Genomic DNA, 20,398 nt, shown 5'->3' with positions numbered 1-20,398 from the left:
TTCTTCTTCTCTTCCTCCCTCCCTTCCTTTCTGTCTCGTTTATGGCACATGTTCCTGAATGTGTAGATGTGTGTATGCATGTGGAGAATGGGGTAGGAAGAACTACTTGTCCATATCCCTTTCTCACTGAAAGGGAAGCTCATCGCTTGGATAGGCAGGTTGCCAGCTAGCTTTGAGGAGCCACTGGTTCAAATCCCTAGTGCTGGCTTCTTACATGAGTGTTGAGGATTTGAACTTAGGTCCTTTTGCTTACGTAGCAGGCACTCTTACCCCCACAGGACCATCTCCCCGGCCCCAGCAAGCATTTCCTGTCTTGATGTGAGTCCTGGTTACATGAATGAATGCAGAGATTAAAATTCAGTGACATGAACACCTAAGACTTGCATATTTTTAATGACACCTTTAGGATCCAGAACACAATGATAATAAACTCTACAGTTTGGCTGACCATCTTCACTGAAGTATTCAATGCAAACTTTAAAACATTTTATTAAATGCAAGGGTAAGTGTTTAGAGATGTGCGCAAGATTCTCGATGTGAAAGACAAAACTTCTAATGTCATCTGTGGTCATTTGTTCCTTAGCAGAAGTAAAAATAAACAGTTTTTAAAGTGAAAAACAAACAAACAAACAAAAACAAAAAACAAAAAAACCAAAACGACTAAGGCTCAGCTGTGGTGGTTTGTGCCTTCGGTCCCAGTACTCACGAGGAAGAGGCAAGCCAGTCTCTGAGTTTCAAGCCAGACTTGTCTAAACCTTGTCTTAAAAAAACCAATAATAATAATAATTGTAATAATAATAACAAAATAAGCATAAACTAAAACATATTCATTCATCAGCAAGCATGGCGGTGCCAAAGACAGCAGCCAGTACGGTCTGGAACATGCACACTGGCTGGCCAGGGAAAGGTCAATGAGGTGAATGGGCATTAGTTTATGTCCTTTATTTTGTTTTAAGGATAAAAAAAAACCATGAAGAACTTAGCTGTTTGGAAGCTGAAAGCTGTCGCTGGAAGGACAGATGGTCAGAATCACATGGCATTATTAAAGATGACATTTGGGGGGGAAACCGGTGTCACTGCCACCACGGCAAGAGTGGCTCCTTTGACTGCAAGTCTGAGAAAGTCTGAGGCGAGGCTGGAGTTCGGGGCAAGCCCAGCAGATAAAGGCTGCTCAATCCAATGTTCAGAAGCAAAATGTCACCTGGGAGAATTGGAAGCCAACGGCATACAGAGTGACAGAAGCCATCGCTGGGGTTCATATTACAGCAGCAAGGCATTTGACAACAGGTACATGCTTTTGTGAGGGTACACCATCAGGAGGTGAGCTTGGAGAACAGGTGTTGTCCTTTGACAAAGAGAAAATGCTGCCGATTGCTCGACATTTCCCAGGATGGCAAGTAGCTTTTGTTAATACAGGTCCGCAACAGGTGGAACTCAGGAAAGGAATGGATTTTGCCCGAACCTCCAAATAAAGGTGCTGCTTTGAATAATGAATTAGAAATGAACTACTTTAGAAGGAAATACTGTGCAGAGATAATTTGGGGACAGATGTTGTCAACATGTTGCACTTTTAATTTTCTTTCTAAAAGGCATGTGGCCCAACTCAGTTCTCTAAAAAACCCGTACATATTTAAAAGTTAGAAACAAAATTTTATTCTTCCGAACCAAATAGGCGATTGAGTTTTGAACTCAGTAATTAACAACAATATAAACCTGTAGGCTGAGGGGAGATGGCTCAGTCAGTACTACGCTTGCTGCACAAGATGGGACCCTCAGATTACCAGCACCCACACTAAAAGCTGGGTGCAGTAGCTTGAGGGTCTGTAACTCCAGGTTTAGGAAGGCAGAGATTGGGAGAGCTCTGAGGTTTGTTGATCACCCAGTTTAGCTGAAGAAGCTCCAGGTACAGTGTGAGACTCTGTCTCAAAAAAAAAAAAAAAAAAAAAGACCAAAGAGGTAGTCTCTTCTACATACATATTCACACACGAATGTCCATGTGTGAACATGCTGACATACATGCACCACTTACACAAAATGCACATGAGTGAACACATTCACACACGTGTATCATTCACACCCAGATGTGCATGTATTAATGAGTGTGTTTATGAACCTGTATTGTTGCTAATGAGTTTCAGTTTTTACAGGAAAATAGTTCAGAGGATTGGTTACACCACAGTATGGATGTCTTTCAAGCCAATGGACACTCCAGCTGAAAGTGCTTAGGATGGTAAATTTGATTTTCCAATTAGAACAATATAAAATGGCAATACATTAAAAACCAATTGAAATACAGCTGGTTGATATCAAAAGAGATGGGAAGTTACTAGCTACGTCTTATCTACTTTTTTTTTTTTAACCTTACAAAGACTTAGGTTTCCTCAAGGCATTTCCCACAAACTTGTTAGCTTCTCTTCTCTGCTTCCTCATCCTATCTCTCTCTCTTCTGCCCTCTGACCCCAGTGACCTCTCTTCTAATTTCATATGATCTTTTGCCTCCCCATCTTCTCCAGATCTCTTGTTCTCCAAGTCTCTTTTGTCTAGTTTTATGTTTATAGCCTTCACCCATGCCGACAACGCCTTCTGTGCATAATACAGCCATTAAGTTAGGAGTTCCATCTGAAAGTGTGATTCATTTCTTTATGAGACTGGGTCGCCTCACTTAATACACAACTGTCCAATTCCACACATTCCTAAAAAGTTGGTTTTTTACAATAGAGTGAGATTCCACTGTGTTTCTATGTAACACTGTCACTATCTGCCAGTTGGTGGACATCTAGGCTGGCCCTTCTTCCTTACTATTCTGAATTGGGCAGCAATGAACATGGAAACTCAAGTGTCTCTGAGAGAAATCCCTTGGGTATATGCCCAGGAATGGTACAGATAAGTCATAAGATAGTAAGCAGTATTTACTTATTTATTTGTTCATCTTTGAGACAGGGTCTCACTGGGGAGCCTTGGCAGTCCTGAAACTCACTGTGTAGACCAGGCTGACCCAGTACTTATAGAGATCCATCTGCCTCTGCCTCCTGAGTGCTGAAATTAGAGATGTGCACTACCACATCTAGCCAAATATTTAATATTTTGAGAAATATTTACATTTATTTCCATAATGGTCGTGCTAGTTAATGCTGCCACCAGCAACAAATAAAGGCGCCCTTTTCAACATCCTTACCTGCATTTGTTTTCTTGACCATAGCCATTCTGACTAGGGTGAAATGGAACCCCAAAGTGATGCTTGTTTGGTGGCTAGCCTGAAACTCACTGTGTAGCCCAGGCTAGCCTAAAACACACTGTGTAGCCCAGGTCAGCCTGAAACTCACTGTATAGACCAGGCTGACCTGAAACTTATTGTGTAGCCCATGCTGGCCTGAAACTCACTATGTAGATCAGGCTGGCGTCAAACTTCCTCTGCCTGCCAGTGCTGGGATTAAAGGTGTGCACCACCACCACATCTGGCACAATCAGGTTTTAAAATAAAGTCTTGGTTCATTTTAAGTTTATTGTTGTGCAAGATGGGAGATAAGGATCTAAGCTCATTCTTGTGCAGGTGGACATACTGGTTTGCCCCCACTGTGTTTCGGAACAGATAGTTTTTCGAGCGTACCTTCCTCATCCCTTTGTCAAATATTAGGTGCGTACAGCTGTGTGAGCTGTTTCTGCTTCTCTATCTACCCTGTTCCATCAGTCCACATGCCTGTTTTGTGACAGTACAATGCTCTTTATCACTCTGGCTCCATAGTCTGATTTGAGGTTGAGCATTGTAATACTCGTTCTTTCTGATTAGGGTTGTATTGGCTATGCATGGTTTTTGGTATTCATATGAATTTTTAGATGGCTGATTTTTTTTTTCTTGCTCTGTGAAGAATATCATCGGAATTTTGATGAGAGTTACAATAAATCTGAGGACTGTTTTTGGTAATACAGGGTCTGGGATCCCCTTTGATTTCTTCTTCCAGGGTCCTGCTAGTTTTCACCATGTAGGGCTTCCTCATCCCTGAGGTTTACTCTTTGGTATTTTATATTTTGAAAGCTATTGTGAGTGGGCTGCTTTCCTTCTAACCACATCCTCCGTAAGCGCCTTATTGGGATATACGAAACTACTGTTTTGTGTCTTAATCTTGTATCCTGAAACTTTGCTGAAAGCATTTGTTAAACGGAAGCGTTTTCTGTTGGTTCTCTTAGGTATGTAGAATTATGTTGTCTGGAACAGAGGTAGTTCTTACTTCTTCCCTAGCTTTATATTTTTATTTCTTTCTCCTATCTTACTGAACTGGCTAAGATTTTGTATCTTATTGAAGTGGCTAAGATTTTGGAGCACAATGAAGATGGATAATTACTAGCTACATCTTATTAAAACATTTTTTTGTCAGTTAATGGATAAGACTGAAAAAAAAAAAAAAAAAGACAAATTACAGCCAAAGATGCCTGTGTGCTACTTAGAGTCAGAAATATGTAGAATTACCCTATATGGCTAAACAGTCATTAACTAAAAATTTCAATAAACTAAGCTTTAGAACCAGGTTTTTACATTACAGAATTTACAGTCTGGTGAATCCATAAAGCAAGCCATGAAATATTTTCAATCACATCATCCTAAATTATTATCTAGTAATAAAACAAGGGAGGTGATAAAAATTAAACTTGTTTAAACTGGACACATTTCATATATTATTCATCTTTTTTACAGGCCCACTTCATGATGGTTGATGGTAGACACAATAATTATGTCAGGTTAAGTGGGCTTTGTCTAGTATGCTTGGGCCCAGGGGTGTTCCAGATTTGGGATATTTTTCAGATTTTGGAATATTTAAAAATACACTGTAAGTATCTTGAGGATGAGAAGAAGGCTGAAACAGAGCAGATCTAGTGAGAAGCCATATTGGCAGGGCTGTGGGAGGGGACGAGGTGAGGGAGCAGAAAGGTCCCCTGCTTTAATCCTTCAGTTCCTTGTCAATCACCCGCTCCCTCCCTCAGCCCAGCTAGCATCATTGCTCAGCAGTAACCTCCATCCGACTTCTTCCTGTATCTCGGGCTATCTTAGACTCACTGCTCACACACAGCCAAGAGTGTCCTCTGACCTGGGCCCCATCACAGCAGCTCACAGGAGTTTACCCAGTTCTCAACAGGGGGAAAGTTCAACCTGGCCCATGTAGCATCTCAGCCCCAGTTCCAGCACTATATGTCAGGTACACATACCTCTTCCCTGCTCTCAGACACCAGTGCTCCCTCCTGCCTCAACATCCAGCCATGACCACCATTATCAAATTAAATCAGGCAAGCAGATACAATGGCATCTGCCCAGTCCTAGGAGTTTGAAAAATGGTTTCCCCGTAGATGGACCAATCCTTCCTACTGCACTGCCTCTCTCTGTCTCTGTCTCTGTCTCTGTCTCTGTCTCTGTCTCTCTCTGTCTCTCTGTCTCTGTCTCTGTCTCTGTCTCTCTCTCTCTCTCTCTGTCTCTCTTTCTCTCTCTCTGAGGGTCTGTCTTTAGGAGCTGCAGAGAACAGACTTGGGGTGCGGGTCAAAGTACAAGTCATGAGTGCTCTCCTACCAGTGTTCTACAGCAGGGAAGGGCAGAAGCTAGCAATGAGCATCTGGTCTCTCACCCCTCCCGTCACGCCTCTGCAGGGTGCTGTCTGTGGTCTCTCAGAATACCTCCAGTGTCCATAGCACAAAGTTGGCCACCGGCATGCCCTTCAGCAACTGAGTTCTCCCTGCTTTCACTTCTGAGATGGGCTCTCAAATCCAAACTTCATCTAGGGGTCAGGTTTAGGTGGAAGTCCAAGTGAAGACAGATTTGCATATTACATGTTGCACAGCCTGAGCTGCAATAAACCTGATGCCCATATGCTGCCTCTCCAGCACCTCCCTGAAGTCAAAGTTTTACTCTTCACCAAGCTGGAAGACCCCCGTCATGCTACCTAATACCTACTAAGTACTCAAAGCTGTGTAAGGAATGAAAGGATGAATGGGTGGGGCAGTGGCCGAACATCTGGGGTCTCAGTCACTCAGGAGGCAAAGGCTGAGGCTGGAGGACTGTCCTAGCTCAGAGACTAGTTACAGACGAGCCTGGGCAACAGAGCCACAGCTCTATTTTTAGAAAAACAAAGCAATGTGTTGGGGATGTAGTTCAGTCAGTAACGTGCCCAGTTTGACCCCAGAACCCATGTAAAACGGCACATGCTTGGAATCCCAGCTTTGGAGAGGCAGAGACAGGGAGGTCTACCCAGGGCTGCCTGGCCAGCCAGTCAAAATCAGGGAGCTCTAGGCTAATGGAGGAGCCTGTCTTGAAAATCAACATGGGCGGTCCTTAAGGAGTAACACCCAAGTTTGACCCTCTTACCTTCATACACCCCAGAAACAATGGGCTTGACCCTCGGTCTGGTTTCATCCTCTTCTCCCTTGTGTGATTTGGGGAAACGGACAAGACCTTTCTAAGCATTAATTTCCTTGTGTAAAATGAAGCTAATAACAACGCTGGCTTCCCTTCCCGGAGCTACAGGGGAAAGAAGGAGATGAACTATGTGGTGATTGCTGGATAGCTACATCCACGGTCACACCCCCAAATCTAAAAGAAACCTGCACAACCGAGGCGCCCAAGGAACAGATGGACAGGGCTGGGGGTCAGAGGATCAGCTGAGGCACAGAACAAGAGGGCAGACACATTCTGGAGGCACAGACACCTTTTTCATGATCGTTTCACCTGCTCTCTGCTCACTTGGTAGAAAGGACATTGAAGAGCTCTTGAACCAACAGATGCTCCTGACTAACACCAAAAGCTCGCCTGGAAATGGGGTCCAGTGTCTCTCTGCCAGAGGACAATGCAAACAGGGAGACAGTATAGGGAGAAGGTTAGACTGGAGACTCTGCTCCAGAAAAGGAGAGGCTTTGTCCACTTGCTAACTCAGTTCTTGGGGTGCTCTTGAATGTGGGGTGTGCCTCTCTGCTGTTCCCTCAGCTCAGGGGACATTCGATGGCCACAGTCAACCTGGTAAATAGGTTCAAGTTTAAGTGCTTGGGAAGAATCCAAGGGTCCATGGTGTCTAATAATGTGCCTGTTTGCTCTGGCACCAGCTTGAATTGCATCAGATCGGAGCACGAAACAAGTCAACACACAGCTTGTGCCCAAGCCCAGTCAACAGCCTGGCATGCCCCTCAGTGTGGATTGGTAATGTCTTATTTATAGTTGTTTGTGTGGTGACTCTCATTAAGGGTCCCCTGGGCTCCCTAGTTCCGCTAGTTCAGTGAGACTTTATTGCATTTTCACATGTACTTATATGCCATTACGTTATGGTCGTAGTATATTTGTACATTTATGTTTATTTGTATATACTATATTGTTATGGCCATCTTATTAGCTAGTCTATTCAAATCATTATATATCATATTGTTAAATCATTTTTGCTACACTAGGGCATGGGGATTTCTAGACTTCTTGACAAGAGTTCTTATGGACAGCAAGGGTGTGTGTGTGTGTGTGTGTGTGTGTGTGTGTGTGTGTGTGTTTTATACACACGAGTGTATGTAGGTATGTGTGCACAGATGTGGGTTTGGAGGCCAGAAGAGGACATTTTTCTCCACCACTCTAACCATTATTATTTTGAGGTAGGGTCTCTTACTGAACTTTAAGTTGTGGTGGTGGCCAGGAAGCCCTACTGACCCCTCTGTCGTGTCCTCAATAGTGCTTGGAGTGACTGGTATGTGTGTGTCTACACTTTGCTTTTTACATGGATGCTGAGATCCTACTCAGGGTCTCGTGTTTGAGTGACATATGCTTTATCCACTGAGCCATCTCCACAACACAGACAGCAATGTTTTCTTCTATCATTTGAAGCTGGCCCCTGGGTGAGTGAACACAGTTCAACTTACCCCTTTCTGGTCAGGCTGATTGCCAGGGGTGCTTCATGGCAGGACTAGTCACCCTTCAAGTTTTCTGTCTTCTGATTGATAGCATAGAGAAAAGGAAGTACATGCCTGCTCTTCTTTCTTGCTCAGTATCTCTGGCCTCTTTTTACACGCACACACACACACACACACGCACACACGCACACACACACGCACACACCTGCTTCCCCATGATTTCCCTTCAGGAACTCAAGTTTCTTAAGGCTTATTGGGGCTGGCCAATGTAGGATGATCAAGGGCCAATGAGGGTGCCAACCTGAGAATAAAATCACCCCAGCTGAGCTAAGGATAAGAGCAATTGAAATAATGTTGTGAAACTGCTAGATGAAACTGTATATGAAATTGACATCTCCACTGTCTTCTTCGTGAGACAATTAAATGTCTTTATTTGCATAAACAAGCTTGGGCTGGATTTCTGTCTTTTACAAAGGATGAATTCTGACAACCTGGGCCTAAAGGCGCTCGCTCTGTGTGGCTGTAAGGATCTAAGCAGACAGAAATCAATCAGGATTCCCTGGGCAGCTGTATTATCTCCTTCTCCACTAGATCTTGAAGGTAGACATTCTGTGCATCCCATAGGCTGGACAGTGCTGCCAGCCTTGCACCCAGCCTTGCACCCGGAAGAACCATTAAATCCCCATAACAATTGCCACATGAAGTTTAAAGTGTGTACCTCAGGCTTTGCAACTGTCCCCCCACCCACCCACCCAAGTTCATCACTGGGCATCATTGCCCTTCCAAACAAGGACCATCCTTAAGAGGATGGTAGCTCAACCTACCTCAAGGCATGCATAGAGGACAGAATCCAGGCAACTGAAGGGGAACCAAATCAAGACTATCTTATGTTGGGGTCAATCTCGGGATGAAGAGCAGAACAAGCCAACACTTAAGTTGGCGGCACACAGGAGGGGACAAGCCATGATGTCACGGTGCAGGCTACCCACAACTGCTCCTGATATAGAGACTGGGTTCTGGGATGTCACAACCAAGCTAGACAGCCAGTGATAGTGCTGTCATTCAAGCTGGCTTCTGAGAAGAGCAGAGGATCCTCCAAGGAGAGCCAGCTTGGCCTCCTGTGACATAAAACAGAAATGCCACAGAGGCCACTGAAGGCAGTCACGAGCCTGTGCGATTGGAGTTTAGTGAACCATCTGGCTATCAGTAGAGTTTTGACTGACTGTAACCAATAAAACAAAGACTGCAGAACAGCGGGTTCCTGGATAGCCCTGCGGGAACTCCCCACACGTGTGCTTGCTATGTGGCATGCTGAGTGAATTCTTGGAAACCAGGAGCCCACCCAAATTAATAGGAGCAGCTTAAAAACTGTCTCACGGAAAATAAAGATGTTCCCTGGATCTAATCTTGTTCACACAGACTTTAAGATAAAAGAAAAGAAAAAAGCTCCGTGTGTCAATGTGTGAGATGGCTGTATAATCCCAGCATTGGTGGAGAGACAGGCAGACTTCTGGGGCTTGCTGGGGGGCTTGCTGGTCAACCTAAGGGAATGTAAGTGGACAGCATCTGAGGAAGGAAACTGAAGTTGTCCACTGCCGTCCACATGTATACACGCCACACACGTATATATACACACGACACATACAAAGAAATGCAACCAAGTGCTATAAGGCAAGCATGAAACTGTCACCCCAATAACTTTCAAGAGTTGTCCGTAATCACGCAACTTGGAAGATTAATGTCTTCCCAGGTGAAGAAACCCAAAGTGGGTCTCCCCAGTGACAGGCCACTGGGGTCCCTGTCAGGAGACAGGTGGAGAGGAGAGCCCTGGGATGGGCTTACAAATAAAGGGGCTGCCTGAACCTTACCTAAAATAGAAAACAAAACAAAACAAAACAAAAAAAAAAAACAAAAAAACAGCTTAGACTTGTCAGGCTTCTCTTTGGAGCCATCCACAGAGCAACAAGAATCCCTGCAGCAGCATACTGACCACTTAGGAGCCTTTTTGGAAGTTAGTGAAAGCCCAGGAAGAGGGTCCAATGTTGGTCCATCTTTAAAACATCTGTTCTGTTTTCAATGATTTACCCATTTTATGCTTTGTCTCCATGTATGTATGGGCATCACATGCATGCTTTGTGCCTGAGGAGACTGGAAGAAGACACTGATGCGAAGTGAAGTTGTAGATGATGGAGAATCACCTTGTGGATGCTGGGAATCCAACCTGGGTCATCTGCAAGGTGCAGCAAGTGTTCTTAACCACGGAGCCATGGCTACAAATCTTGGTGTTGTTTTGTTTTGAGACAGAATGTCACCAGGTACCCCTGACTGGCAGGGAACCCTCTGGCCTCAAACTCATGGTGGTCCCCTGCTACCTAAGCGCTAGGAAGTCACTATGCCCTGCCAGCTCCCAATGACTCCCTTAAGCTTTACCTGGAAGAGTCCCTGGAAGGGGAGAGGCTTGGGGGTGGGGGGTTTAGTTCTCAATCACTGAAACAAGCATTGGCTTTGGGGAACCAGCATTGTCCGTTACTGCTGTGGTGACCAGAGCCTTTCTGACCTCCAGATAAAATGGTGGCAATTCTCTTGCAGGAAGATGTAGGAAAGGAACCAACCACGTGGTGGTTAGAACTTAAAAACTCCGCCTTCCTTCTCCGTAGGCCACAAGGAGGAAAGTGGGTCGCTTCACACCCCCAGGCTCACGGAGAGGCAGGAAGAGCAAGGAGGAGGCGGGGGTGGGGTGTGGGTAGAGAGGAGATTGAGAAGGAAAGGATGGGCAAGCGAATCTCCCAGCTGGTGCAGAGCCCCATTCAGTGCCTTACTGACGCGCATCCAGAGATTCAAGCCCCCTGCACCCGCGTGGGTGACTTTGAAACAGATTCCCGCCTGGCACAGCGTACTCTCCAGCGGCTCACGTGAAATCGATCACGGCAAAGTCACACCCTACAGCCAGAGCAATTCGGGAAGCTTGGCTCTTCCACAAACAAGGTATTGGGCTCTTTCCTCCCCATTCCCTTCCTTTGCCGCTCAGCTTCTCCCAACGCATCACTGTCCACGTGCAGACTCAGAAGGCGCCCACCCCCACCCGGGCGGGTCCCCACCCTAGGGCATCGGATCCTGCGGGTTGTTTACCAGCTGGCCATCTCCCCAGGCCCTGCGCGGTGCCGCCACCTGCCGGCGGGAGACTGAACTGCACCCGCGAGTGCGGGCCAGCAACTGCGGGCTGATGACCCAACGCCACAGGCATCCGAGGATAACCTTTCCCCTTTCTTTCCAAGACCAAATAAGGGGGCTCTTCCCTCTGTGAGCTGTGCTTGTGGCGGTTAGGCCAAGGGGCGTGGAAAGGAAGCTCTCAGAACGAGGCTGACAGTCAGCTAAACAACCCACTACATTGTTCCCGCCCCACATGGCCTCCTCCCTGCTCCGGTCCCCATATGCAGCAGCAGAATAGTAGGCAGAATTGCCGGGGTATGGGAACATCCTGAACCCCATCAGCAGCAATTCCAGCGCCCCGCCCCCAACCTCAGGTATGAAGACCAAAGCGCCTGCAGTAGCTTGCTCCTGAGTGTTGTTGCTCTGGACCCTCCGGCCCTGGGGGTCAGTAGGGCTGAGAGGAGCCTCAGACCCTGGGGAGGGGCATGGGTGTCGCTTGTAGAGGAGCTAGACGGGGCTGTCAGGCCTCTGAACCCTGGCATCACCCACACAGAGGGAGTCTCAGTGCTGACAGTGTTCAGTAACCACAGAAACCAAGATTTGACCTATATTTTCAAACATGGCCTCGACTCTTGCTTCCCCTCCTTGAAATCGTAGTGAAAGCGTCTGACTTGACTTGCTATGAATGTTCCTCTTGCTTTAGATTCCAGGATGCCACCCAGAAGGCAAATCAAGAAACCTCACTGGATGGTTTGTGGATGACTTGGGAGGGTCCCAATGGTTCCAGGAAGGAGGCAGAGGCTATCCTCGTTCACTGCCTCTTGCCAATCACAGTGTCCTGTCCAAAGCTCGCGAACACTTCCTGAGGACCAGATGATAACGCTCACAACTGTCCATGTATGTGCTTGTTGACTGTCTGTGCGCTTTGGGTGTTTCGGGTAATGAAGTGGAGGGGCACTTCATTACCCGACACTTTGGGCAGGATGGCAGGATGCTTATAGCCTGTCCATTTCGAGCCTTAATTGAGCACTCCCTGGGTGCCGACTACTGTTCTAAATATCCCACGTCATCACCATCTGCAGATATTACTACCTCTGCTACAGAGAAGGGCCAGGCCTTCAGAAAGCACAGCTTTCCACTTACCACTCTGCTGGGTCACTAACTGGATTCAGGCTCAGGCCTTGGGGCTCCAGAGTGTGTATACCCTTGACCCAAACACTAAATGTTTGTTAACGGGGATTTGATCCATTTATAGTACACCCATGCAATGGGATCTTCTTTGGCTGCTTAGATGGTGATGTAGACTAGGAATAATTGGCAGGGGGCAAATATCCACAACACACTGTTAACTGGACCCAGCAGGGAGACAACATCATGTATAACTGGTTCTTGTCTTGTGGCTGTTCAAAGGGCACTCATGGCAGTACTAAGCTGGGGTCGTTGGTGGGTGGCAGAACTTTAGCTGGCTAATTTTACAGGGGTGCTTTCTTTCTTCATTTGCTGAGCTCTTTGTGATCCACTGTCAAGGCTGTGAATAAATCCCCCACAGAGTCTTCCCTGATCCCCCAAATTGGACGCTGCAGATCCCCATGTCCCTCTGGTGTGGGAACTTGTGTGGGATGGTTACTTAGCTACGTGAGCACACGGCTGTGTTGCCAGCTGAACTGATGACTTTGGAAGGGAGACATGAGCGGTTTCTCTGGTTTCCATGTTTCCTTTGTAGTCACTGTGGGATTCAAATATTTACCTATAGACTGGTGTCACCCAGTGCTGATGGGAGGGCCCACTGAAGAATTAATTCCATAATTAGTCATTTGATGCCAGCCTTCTTTTAGTTCAATAAGTTCCCAAGGACAGAGACATGCTTTTCCTAACTAGCTCCATGTCCTGACACTAGGTCTGCCATAGCACACAGTAGGTACTCCATATAGGTTTACTATGCAAATGAGCACAGCTACAGCCCTTCTTCTTCTTGAGAAAGCAATATGGGAATGCTCTCTGTGTCCAGATGCTCTATCAAATCATTAAACATCTCTACAAGGCAGAGACTTTTAGTAGGAACTGGTTCTGGCTAACAGAGCAGAAAGGGGCAGTTTGGAACTGACAAGAAGGCAGAAGAAACCTTTAAAAACTGGGCAGGAAACAAAGGAAGTCAAGCTGAAGGAAGACCTAGTCAGTGATACCAGGAAGCAGCAGCTGGTTCCAGCACCCCTGAGCACTGCTGCCCGCTCCCACAGATGTTGCCAATGTGGCCAGATGCTGCTGCAGTGGTAGACCCTTGCTTATCACTGGCTTTTAGATCGTTTGCCTGAGACTCCTGGTGTCCAATGAGATCAGCTGGCTAAAGCCAAAGCCATGTACCTAGTGACATACTGGCCAGCACTTAATCTGCATGCCAACAGGAAAAGCCCTGTATCCTAGCATTTACTGTCTCAGCTGAAAACATCCCCCACCATGGCTGATTTTCATCTGTCAATCACTTAACCACCAGCTCAAGAGACTCCTGAGACTTGAAAAGTTGGTGCTGGTGGGCCTGATGAGTCATTCTCTGGTGTCTCCCTGTGTAGGGCATGCCAGCCAACCCCCTCCAGAGATGTCCACATCTCAATGAGATGCTGACGCTGTGTCAGAGAGGCTAGGCATATCATAGGTTAACATGCTGTCTGGCTACTTGTTACAGGAGCATTCAGAACCAAAAAGAAGGTCAAATGTAGAATCCCAGAGAGTGCAGCATGCGGCTGAGGGAAGAGTCTGGAGGCAGAGGTGGATAACAGGAGAGATGTTTAGATCTGTACCAATCAGACTTCAGGCAGAGTCTCTGTTGTGCATATTACAAACAACCTGCCGAGGACAGAGAGCGAGAGCCTGCTCTGAATTTGTTGATGGGGGTGGGGGTGTCAGATAGAAGGCCCTCCTGCCTTCTCCAGGAGGAACTAACCTCTCGCACTAGGTCTCAGGTCCAAGGGCAAAAATAGTTACATTCTGGATATAGTGCTATACAGAGTTTCCTGCATGGACACCCACAGATCACTAGTGGGCAAGTCGCCGGGGATTTAAAGCCAGCCAGTGTGCTTGCTGAAGGCCATGGTGTTGATCATGAAGCCATCCTGACTTGGCCCATCAGTAGCCACTTGTGGTTGCCTTTGAATGAACCACAAGGCATGCCCACAGTTTGGAAAATAGAGACTCTGAGGCTTCGATTAAAGACTCTGTTGGGACAGTATGGTCAGGCTGACCTACCCTGGTATCCCAGGTCCATGCTTGCCAGCTTCCTCCCATGTGGAGATGGATGTGGCCATCCCCAATCCTGGGTAGCAGGGCTGTGTGAGTTAAGATGTGTGGCAGATAATACCTCACAGTCTGTTAATAAATGCAGTCTTATGAGATAGTTTGCTTAAGGTGAAATTAGTATAGAAACCACGTATTTGGCGTTTAAAACTATCTCTTATATATCATTTATGGATGATCACTATCAGTTTTGAAGTTGCTGGGAACTTTTTCTGCTTAGACTTCACTTAAGGATGCAGACGTATGACAGATTGCTCCTAGTTAGAGGAACAAGCTTAACAAATGGTGTATTGGCTCTTCCGGCTCCCCTGGGACATGGCCTGAGTTGTCTGCACTCACAGTTTACTGGCCTGGCTGAGAGGGGGCAAATCGCCTGGCCAACTCTTAGCATATGGACAACCTGGAAAATATTTAGTGACTCTAGAACTTTCCGGGAATCCTGCTGGAGGTAGTCAGAGGACCATTGCCTGGGAAGGTAGAAACGGGACACTTAAAGTGGCTTAAGTATTTGGGAGTAAGAGCAAATGACCCAGGAGAAAAATATGCCTATAGGGCCATGTTAGCATGGACCCTGTTGGCAGCCAACAGGGAAAACTTAAAAGAAGTGGGTGGGTGAACGGAAGTAAAAATGGAGGTTACCAGAAACATTAGAAATGAGGAAGTTTGTTCCCGGTACCCAGTCCTCTGGATTCCCCACAGTGGAATGCCTTGTGGGTGACATGGATCCACTGGGGAGCTCTGGTTTAACTGCCAGTTGCAGGGGCCTTGCCACACTTCTGAACAGAGGAAGGAGATTTGACTTATCTGCCTCCTCCACCACAGGACCGTCCCTGTCCCTCCCAGAGCTGCACAGAGTCCCTAAGGGTATGCTTTTTTCCCTCCCTTACAAAGAGGTCTTCACAGCCTGGGAGAGGGTGGCTCAGCTGATAAAGAACTTACCATGATAGCCCGGCCACCTGACTTTGATCCCTGATGACCACATCAAGGTGGAAGGAAAGCAACTAAGTCTTTTGACTCGGGCCATGGCAGAAGTGATGCTGATGACAATGAAGGAGGAGGAGGAGGAAGAAGAGGAGGAAGAAGAGGAAGATGAGGAGAACAACAATGATTAGATGACTCATTGCAGTATCTACTTGAGTTTCCTTATTTAAAAAAAAAAGTATGCATTAAACTTTAAACACACAAAAAGAGCCTAGTACAGTGAACGCTTATGCACACACCATGGCAGACCCTGTTTGCAGTTACGCTCTAATGATGACATCATCAGACCATCTTTGCACAGACTTGGTCTGGTCCAGCCACACCATGAGCCTTGTTGTTGTCTCCTTTAACAGATGACAGAATTAGAGAAGTGACTGGCCCACAGACACACAATGAGGGCAGCTGATAGTGGTTTCCCTCATGGAAGGCCTGATAAAGGGAACTCTCAGGGATGAACAGAGTTTGTAAGCAGAGGCCATGATGGGTATCCTAGCTAGGTTTCCATTGCTGTGATAAAACCTATAGGAAAGAGACACCAGTGTCTTAACCCATGGCTAGTCCCCTGTGTGAGCCAGGCTCCTCTACTTTGCTGTGAGTCACAGGCTTGATTCCTAGGGTCTGGAGGAGACAAGTCCCAAGAAACCGGAAGGAGGTTCATCTCAACCAGGAAGCATTATGAAATTGAAGGGGTAGGCCCTGGGTATTCTGTCAGTCACTCTAGATTTCATCCACTCAGTTATTGTTTATTGAGCAACTATTCATTTCTAGCTCTGATAACACAAAGGTGAGTGAGCCAGCCTACCTTAGACTACCAGCGCTGTCCAGGAGAACTCTACCTTCCTAGTCATTTTTGGCTGGTGGGAGACTCAGTTTCCTCCCCTGTAGAAGTGGTAGTACTCTTTGAACCATTAATGATTAATCCTGTAATCTGAATTTTACCCTCATTTAAAAAAAAAAATGGGTGAAATGCCAGCCCTTTACAACAACAAGACTGTTGTGAAGACCAAGCGAGATGGCCAAGACCTGCTTGCCTCTCCCCAGCCCACAGGCAAGGCCACATTTCAAATCTCAAATAGTCTGGAAGGCTGAGGCATCAGCTTATGGAAAGAGACACCGAGTCAACCCATGTGACCAAGACCAGACTTGGTATGGCTGGTGTTATCCTGGGGGATGCCCAGAATACAGGCACAACTGCTGTAAGAAATCAAAGCTACCCAGAGTGGGTTAGGCTGCCCACTGTCTGCTGGCTGAAGCCCCGCTGGGTGCCACTGGTCAACAGAGGTTGGCAAGCACATGTGGACAAACGCTTGCCTGTCCCTCTACACTGCCATTCTTGCTTGCATATGGTTAGAAATATTTGGAGAACATCTAAAGGTCATCAATAGAACCTTTTACCTTAGGCTGCCTTGTGCTCAAATGGGTTCCTGGAAGAACCCGTTAAGCAGTGGCTGATCCCCGTGCCTTGGTGCAAGCCTTCATCAAGGACCGTTAGAGCCCCAGTGTTCCCAGTCCCAGAGATACCCTGCCTGCCGGAAGGGCTAAGGTAGAAGCAAGAGCTTTGCCCATGGCCTCCGTCACTCCACCAGAACTACATTAATTTGTTCTGTGCTGTTACATGCATATTACAAAGCTTCATCATTTAATGTGGCAGGAAGTGTTTTCTATATTAATGAGCTCGAGTCAAAGGGGAAAAAAATCTCTGGTTAAGGTTTTGTTCTTCCAGAACGCTAGGCTGTCCGCGTCTCATTACCCAGAGAAGCCTCCTGCCTCTCTGCCTCTCCCGTGTTATTAAAAACCAACTTGTTCCCTTATATTCGTGTGCGGCTAAGTACTCAGACCACATGCAAAAAATTAGACTAGGATTGGGGCTGGAACTGGGGGTAAATTGGGGGGGGGGGAGGGCATCTGCCAGTTCCATTTGGTGAAAGCCAGGTGGAAAGACAAAGGCAGCCAGAAACCCTGGCAGGTCTGGGAAGTGTTCACACACTGTCGTGTGGAGTTGTTTAAAATCTCATCCCTCAGAGGCATTTTCCCTACTCAGTTGCTACCAGAGGATTGAGATATCTGTGGATGTGACACTATGGTGCTGGCTGCTGGTATGTGAACCCTCCCTGAAAGAGATCACAGGGACTAGGGAATGCTGATGGATTGGGCCACACGTGACTCCCTGAATATGCTCTTGGCTAGTTGACCTACACTACAGATAAGAGGCTGACTCATCGGAGAGGGAAAAAAAAAAAAGTTTAAAGCAGTGTTTCTCAACCTTCCCAATGCCTCTACCCTGTAACACGGTTCCTCAGGTTGTGGTGACCCCAACCACAAAATTATTTTGTTTCTACTTCATAGCTGTAATTCTGCTACTGTTAGGAATCTCGACATAAATATCTGATACACAGGGTCAGAATCCATAGGTTGAGAGCAGCTGCTTTAACAGCTCTGCCTGGTGTCAACTTCAGAGTTACTGGTGATGGTTTTGAAGGCCCCCACCATTCTGCTATGGCTGATGAGTTCATGGGGTCCCCTGACTCAAGTTAACAGAAGAGAAAAAGGAGCATATCTTTCTAAACCACTGTATGGTGAAAAGTGGGAGTCTGAAAGGAACCACACGGAGACAGGAGATGTGAAAATCTTGAAGGAGGGAAGCATGGGGAACACACCTACCTGTAAGGTCAGCATTCAGGAGATGGAGGCAGGAGAATCATGAGCTCAAGACCACCCTTGGCTACATAGTAAGACTGTCTTAAAAAAATGAACTAACTAAATAACCAAGTAAATAAATAAATCTTAACAACAAAGCAACAAGAAACTGGAGGGCCACCCACCAGGACCTCGGCTCTGTGGCCAATTGTGGAAGCAGGCAGAAGAACGGATTCAAAGAGACAAAGGGGGTGTCTGTGGAGAGGTGATAAATGTTAGAACTGTAGCCAGTTTCTCAAAGGTCCCTGCTAGGGGAAGGAGTATGAAGAGAAACGGGTCCACGAGTGAGTCAGCGAATGAGTTCCTCGTTGGATCCACAGTAGGCGGATCACACTGTCACTCCTGTGTCACTCGTGTTATAAAGACAGGGTCTTGCTATGTAGCCCTGGCACTTGCAGTGCAACTCAGGGTATCTTCAGACATACAGCAGTTCTCCTGCCTTCTCCTCCTTAGTGCTGAGATGACAGATATGCATGACCACAGCTTGCTTTTTATTGTACGTTTCAAAAATAATACCTAGGAGAGTGGTTTTTGAGTGCACACATCACAAAGAAATAATAAAAGTGTGAGGGGACAGCTGCTAACTATCTTGGTTGGATGAACACAGAATGTAAATGGTGTCAGTATGTCAGATTGTACCCCAGAATGTAAATGTGTGTCTGTGTCAGATTGTACCCCGAAGATACATGGCAGCACAATTGTATGTCAGCTAATTTTTTAGTATTTACTTTATAACCTATTTATATGTGTGTGAATATTTGCTGCATCTGTACAGGTATGCCCACAGACCGTCGGAAGAGATTGTTGGATCCCTTGGAGCTGTGAGCTGCCTGGTATAGGTGCTGGGATTTGAACTTGAGTCTTCTGGAAGAGCATCTAGTGCTCTTAACCTCTGCACCATCTCTCCTCCAGCCCTCGATTAAATTTCTAAAACAGTTTTTGTTGTGCTTGAGTGTGAACATGTGGAAGCCAGAGGTCAGTATCAGGAGTGGCACTATTAGAAGGTGTGGCTTTGTTGGAGTAGGTGTGGCACTGTGGGTGTGGGCTTGAAGACTCTCATCCTAGCTGCCTGGAAGCCAGTATTCTGCTAGCAGCCTTCAGATGAAGATGTAGAACTCTCAGCTCCTCCTGCACCATGCCTGCCTGGATGCTGCCATGCTCCTGCCTTGATGATAATGGATTGGGACTGAACCTCTGAACTTGTAAGCCAGCCCCAAATTAAATGTTGTCTTTATAAGAGTTGCCTTGGTCATGGTGTCTGTTCACAGCAGTTAAAACCCTACCGAAGACAGGGCCATGTCTTGTTTAGAAGATATGATCAGTTGCCCTAAAGAGTGTCTTAAAACAAGTCACTTAAGAATCAGCATCTCAGGCTGGAGAGATGGCTTAGAGGTTAAGAGCACTGGCTGCTCTCCCAGAGGTCCTGAGTTCAATTCCCAGGACCACATAGTGGCTCCTAACCATCTGTTATGGGATCTGATGCCCTCTTCTGGTGGGTGGAAGACAAAGCACTCATATACATAAAATACATGAATAATTAAATCTTTTTTTAAAAAAACAAAAAAAAAAAAACAAAAAAAACCCAGCATCTCCTACTTTTTAATCTAACAGCATACCTGCACTGGGGAAGGCTCCAGCTGCCCCTGTAGCTGGGACACACATTCTGTGGTGACCTCATCTCCAGCCAGTAAGATTGTCACAGATCATTCCATGTGAGCCCTTGTTTTTATGGAAGAAAGGGTTATTTTCTCTAAACCAGTCCTCTACCAAACATGGGCTCCAGTAGGTACATTTGAGCTTCTGTCCCTTGGAACAATACCCTTCTCCCCCAAGGCAGATGCTGGGGAGCTTTCCTCTGGATAGTATTTTTCCTAAGGAGGGCTCCGGGCCACCTGCGGCACCAAACTGTTGTTTGTTTTCGGAGAAATATTACTAATAAAGCTAATATTTATTGAGCACTTACTCCGTGCCTGGCAACTTTCCAAGCTTCTTCCATGAATTAACCTATGTAATTTTCACAGCAAATACAATCGTTGCTATTTTCTAGATGAAAAAGCATAAGCATGACACACTCAAGGCCCCTACCCAGCATCTCTCCATGGGAAGTGGCAAGGGCCAGGAGTCAAAGGAACTCCATGGGGCCTAGCAGGGACTGTAGCTAACCAGTCAGCAGCCCTGCTCCTGTGCGGGTTTCGGAAGCAGCTTTTGTAGGTTTCGCCTTCACAATGGGCTAGACCACAGTACAACAGAGTCCCTTAGGCTTTTACATCTGCCTTCTGCCACGAGAGGGCCGAGCACTAGCTGGGGACATCTTGATGCTCTTGACAGAACTTCACCCTTGTGAACATTGCCGTGGTGGAGAGGAAAAGAGGGCAGGCCTCGTCATTAGTGGTGTACACTTCCCAAGGGAGGGCAGCTT

At 46.5% G+C, this 20,398-nt stretch overlaps 1 long non-coding RNA gene across 1 annotated transcript; it reads left to right on the top strand.

The window, feature by feature from the left end:
• Positions 1-10,557: 10,557 nt before the first annotated feature.
• Positions 10,558-19,218, top strand: LOC117722436 (uncharacterized). Its single transcript, XR_004608548.2, has 3 exons — positions 10,558-10,848; positions 11,717-11,910; positions 18,755-19,218. It is a non-coding gene; the product is annotated as an uncharacterized LOC117722436 (long non-coding RNA).
• Positions 19,219-20,398: the final 1,180 nt, after the last annotated feature.

The sequence above is a fragment of the Arvicanthis niloticus genome, chromosome 1 (genome assembly GCF_011762505.2).
Source record: "Arvicanthis niloticus isolate mArvNil1 chromosome 1, mArvNil1.pat.X, whole genome shotgun sequence".
NCBI lineage: Eukaryota > Metazoa > Chordata > Mammalia > Rodentia > Muridae > Arvicanthis > Arvicanthis niloticus.
The sequence above is the reverse complement of the archived record's forward strand: the minus strand, read 5'-3'. Positions and strand labels throughout refer to the sequence as shown.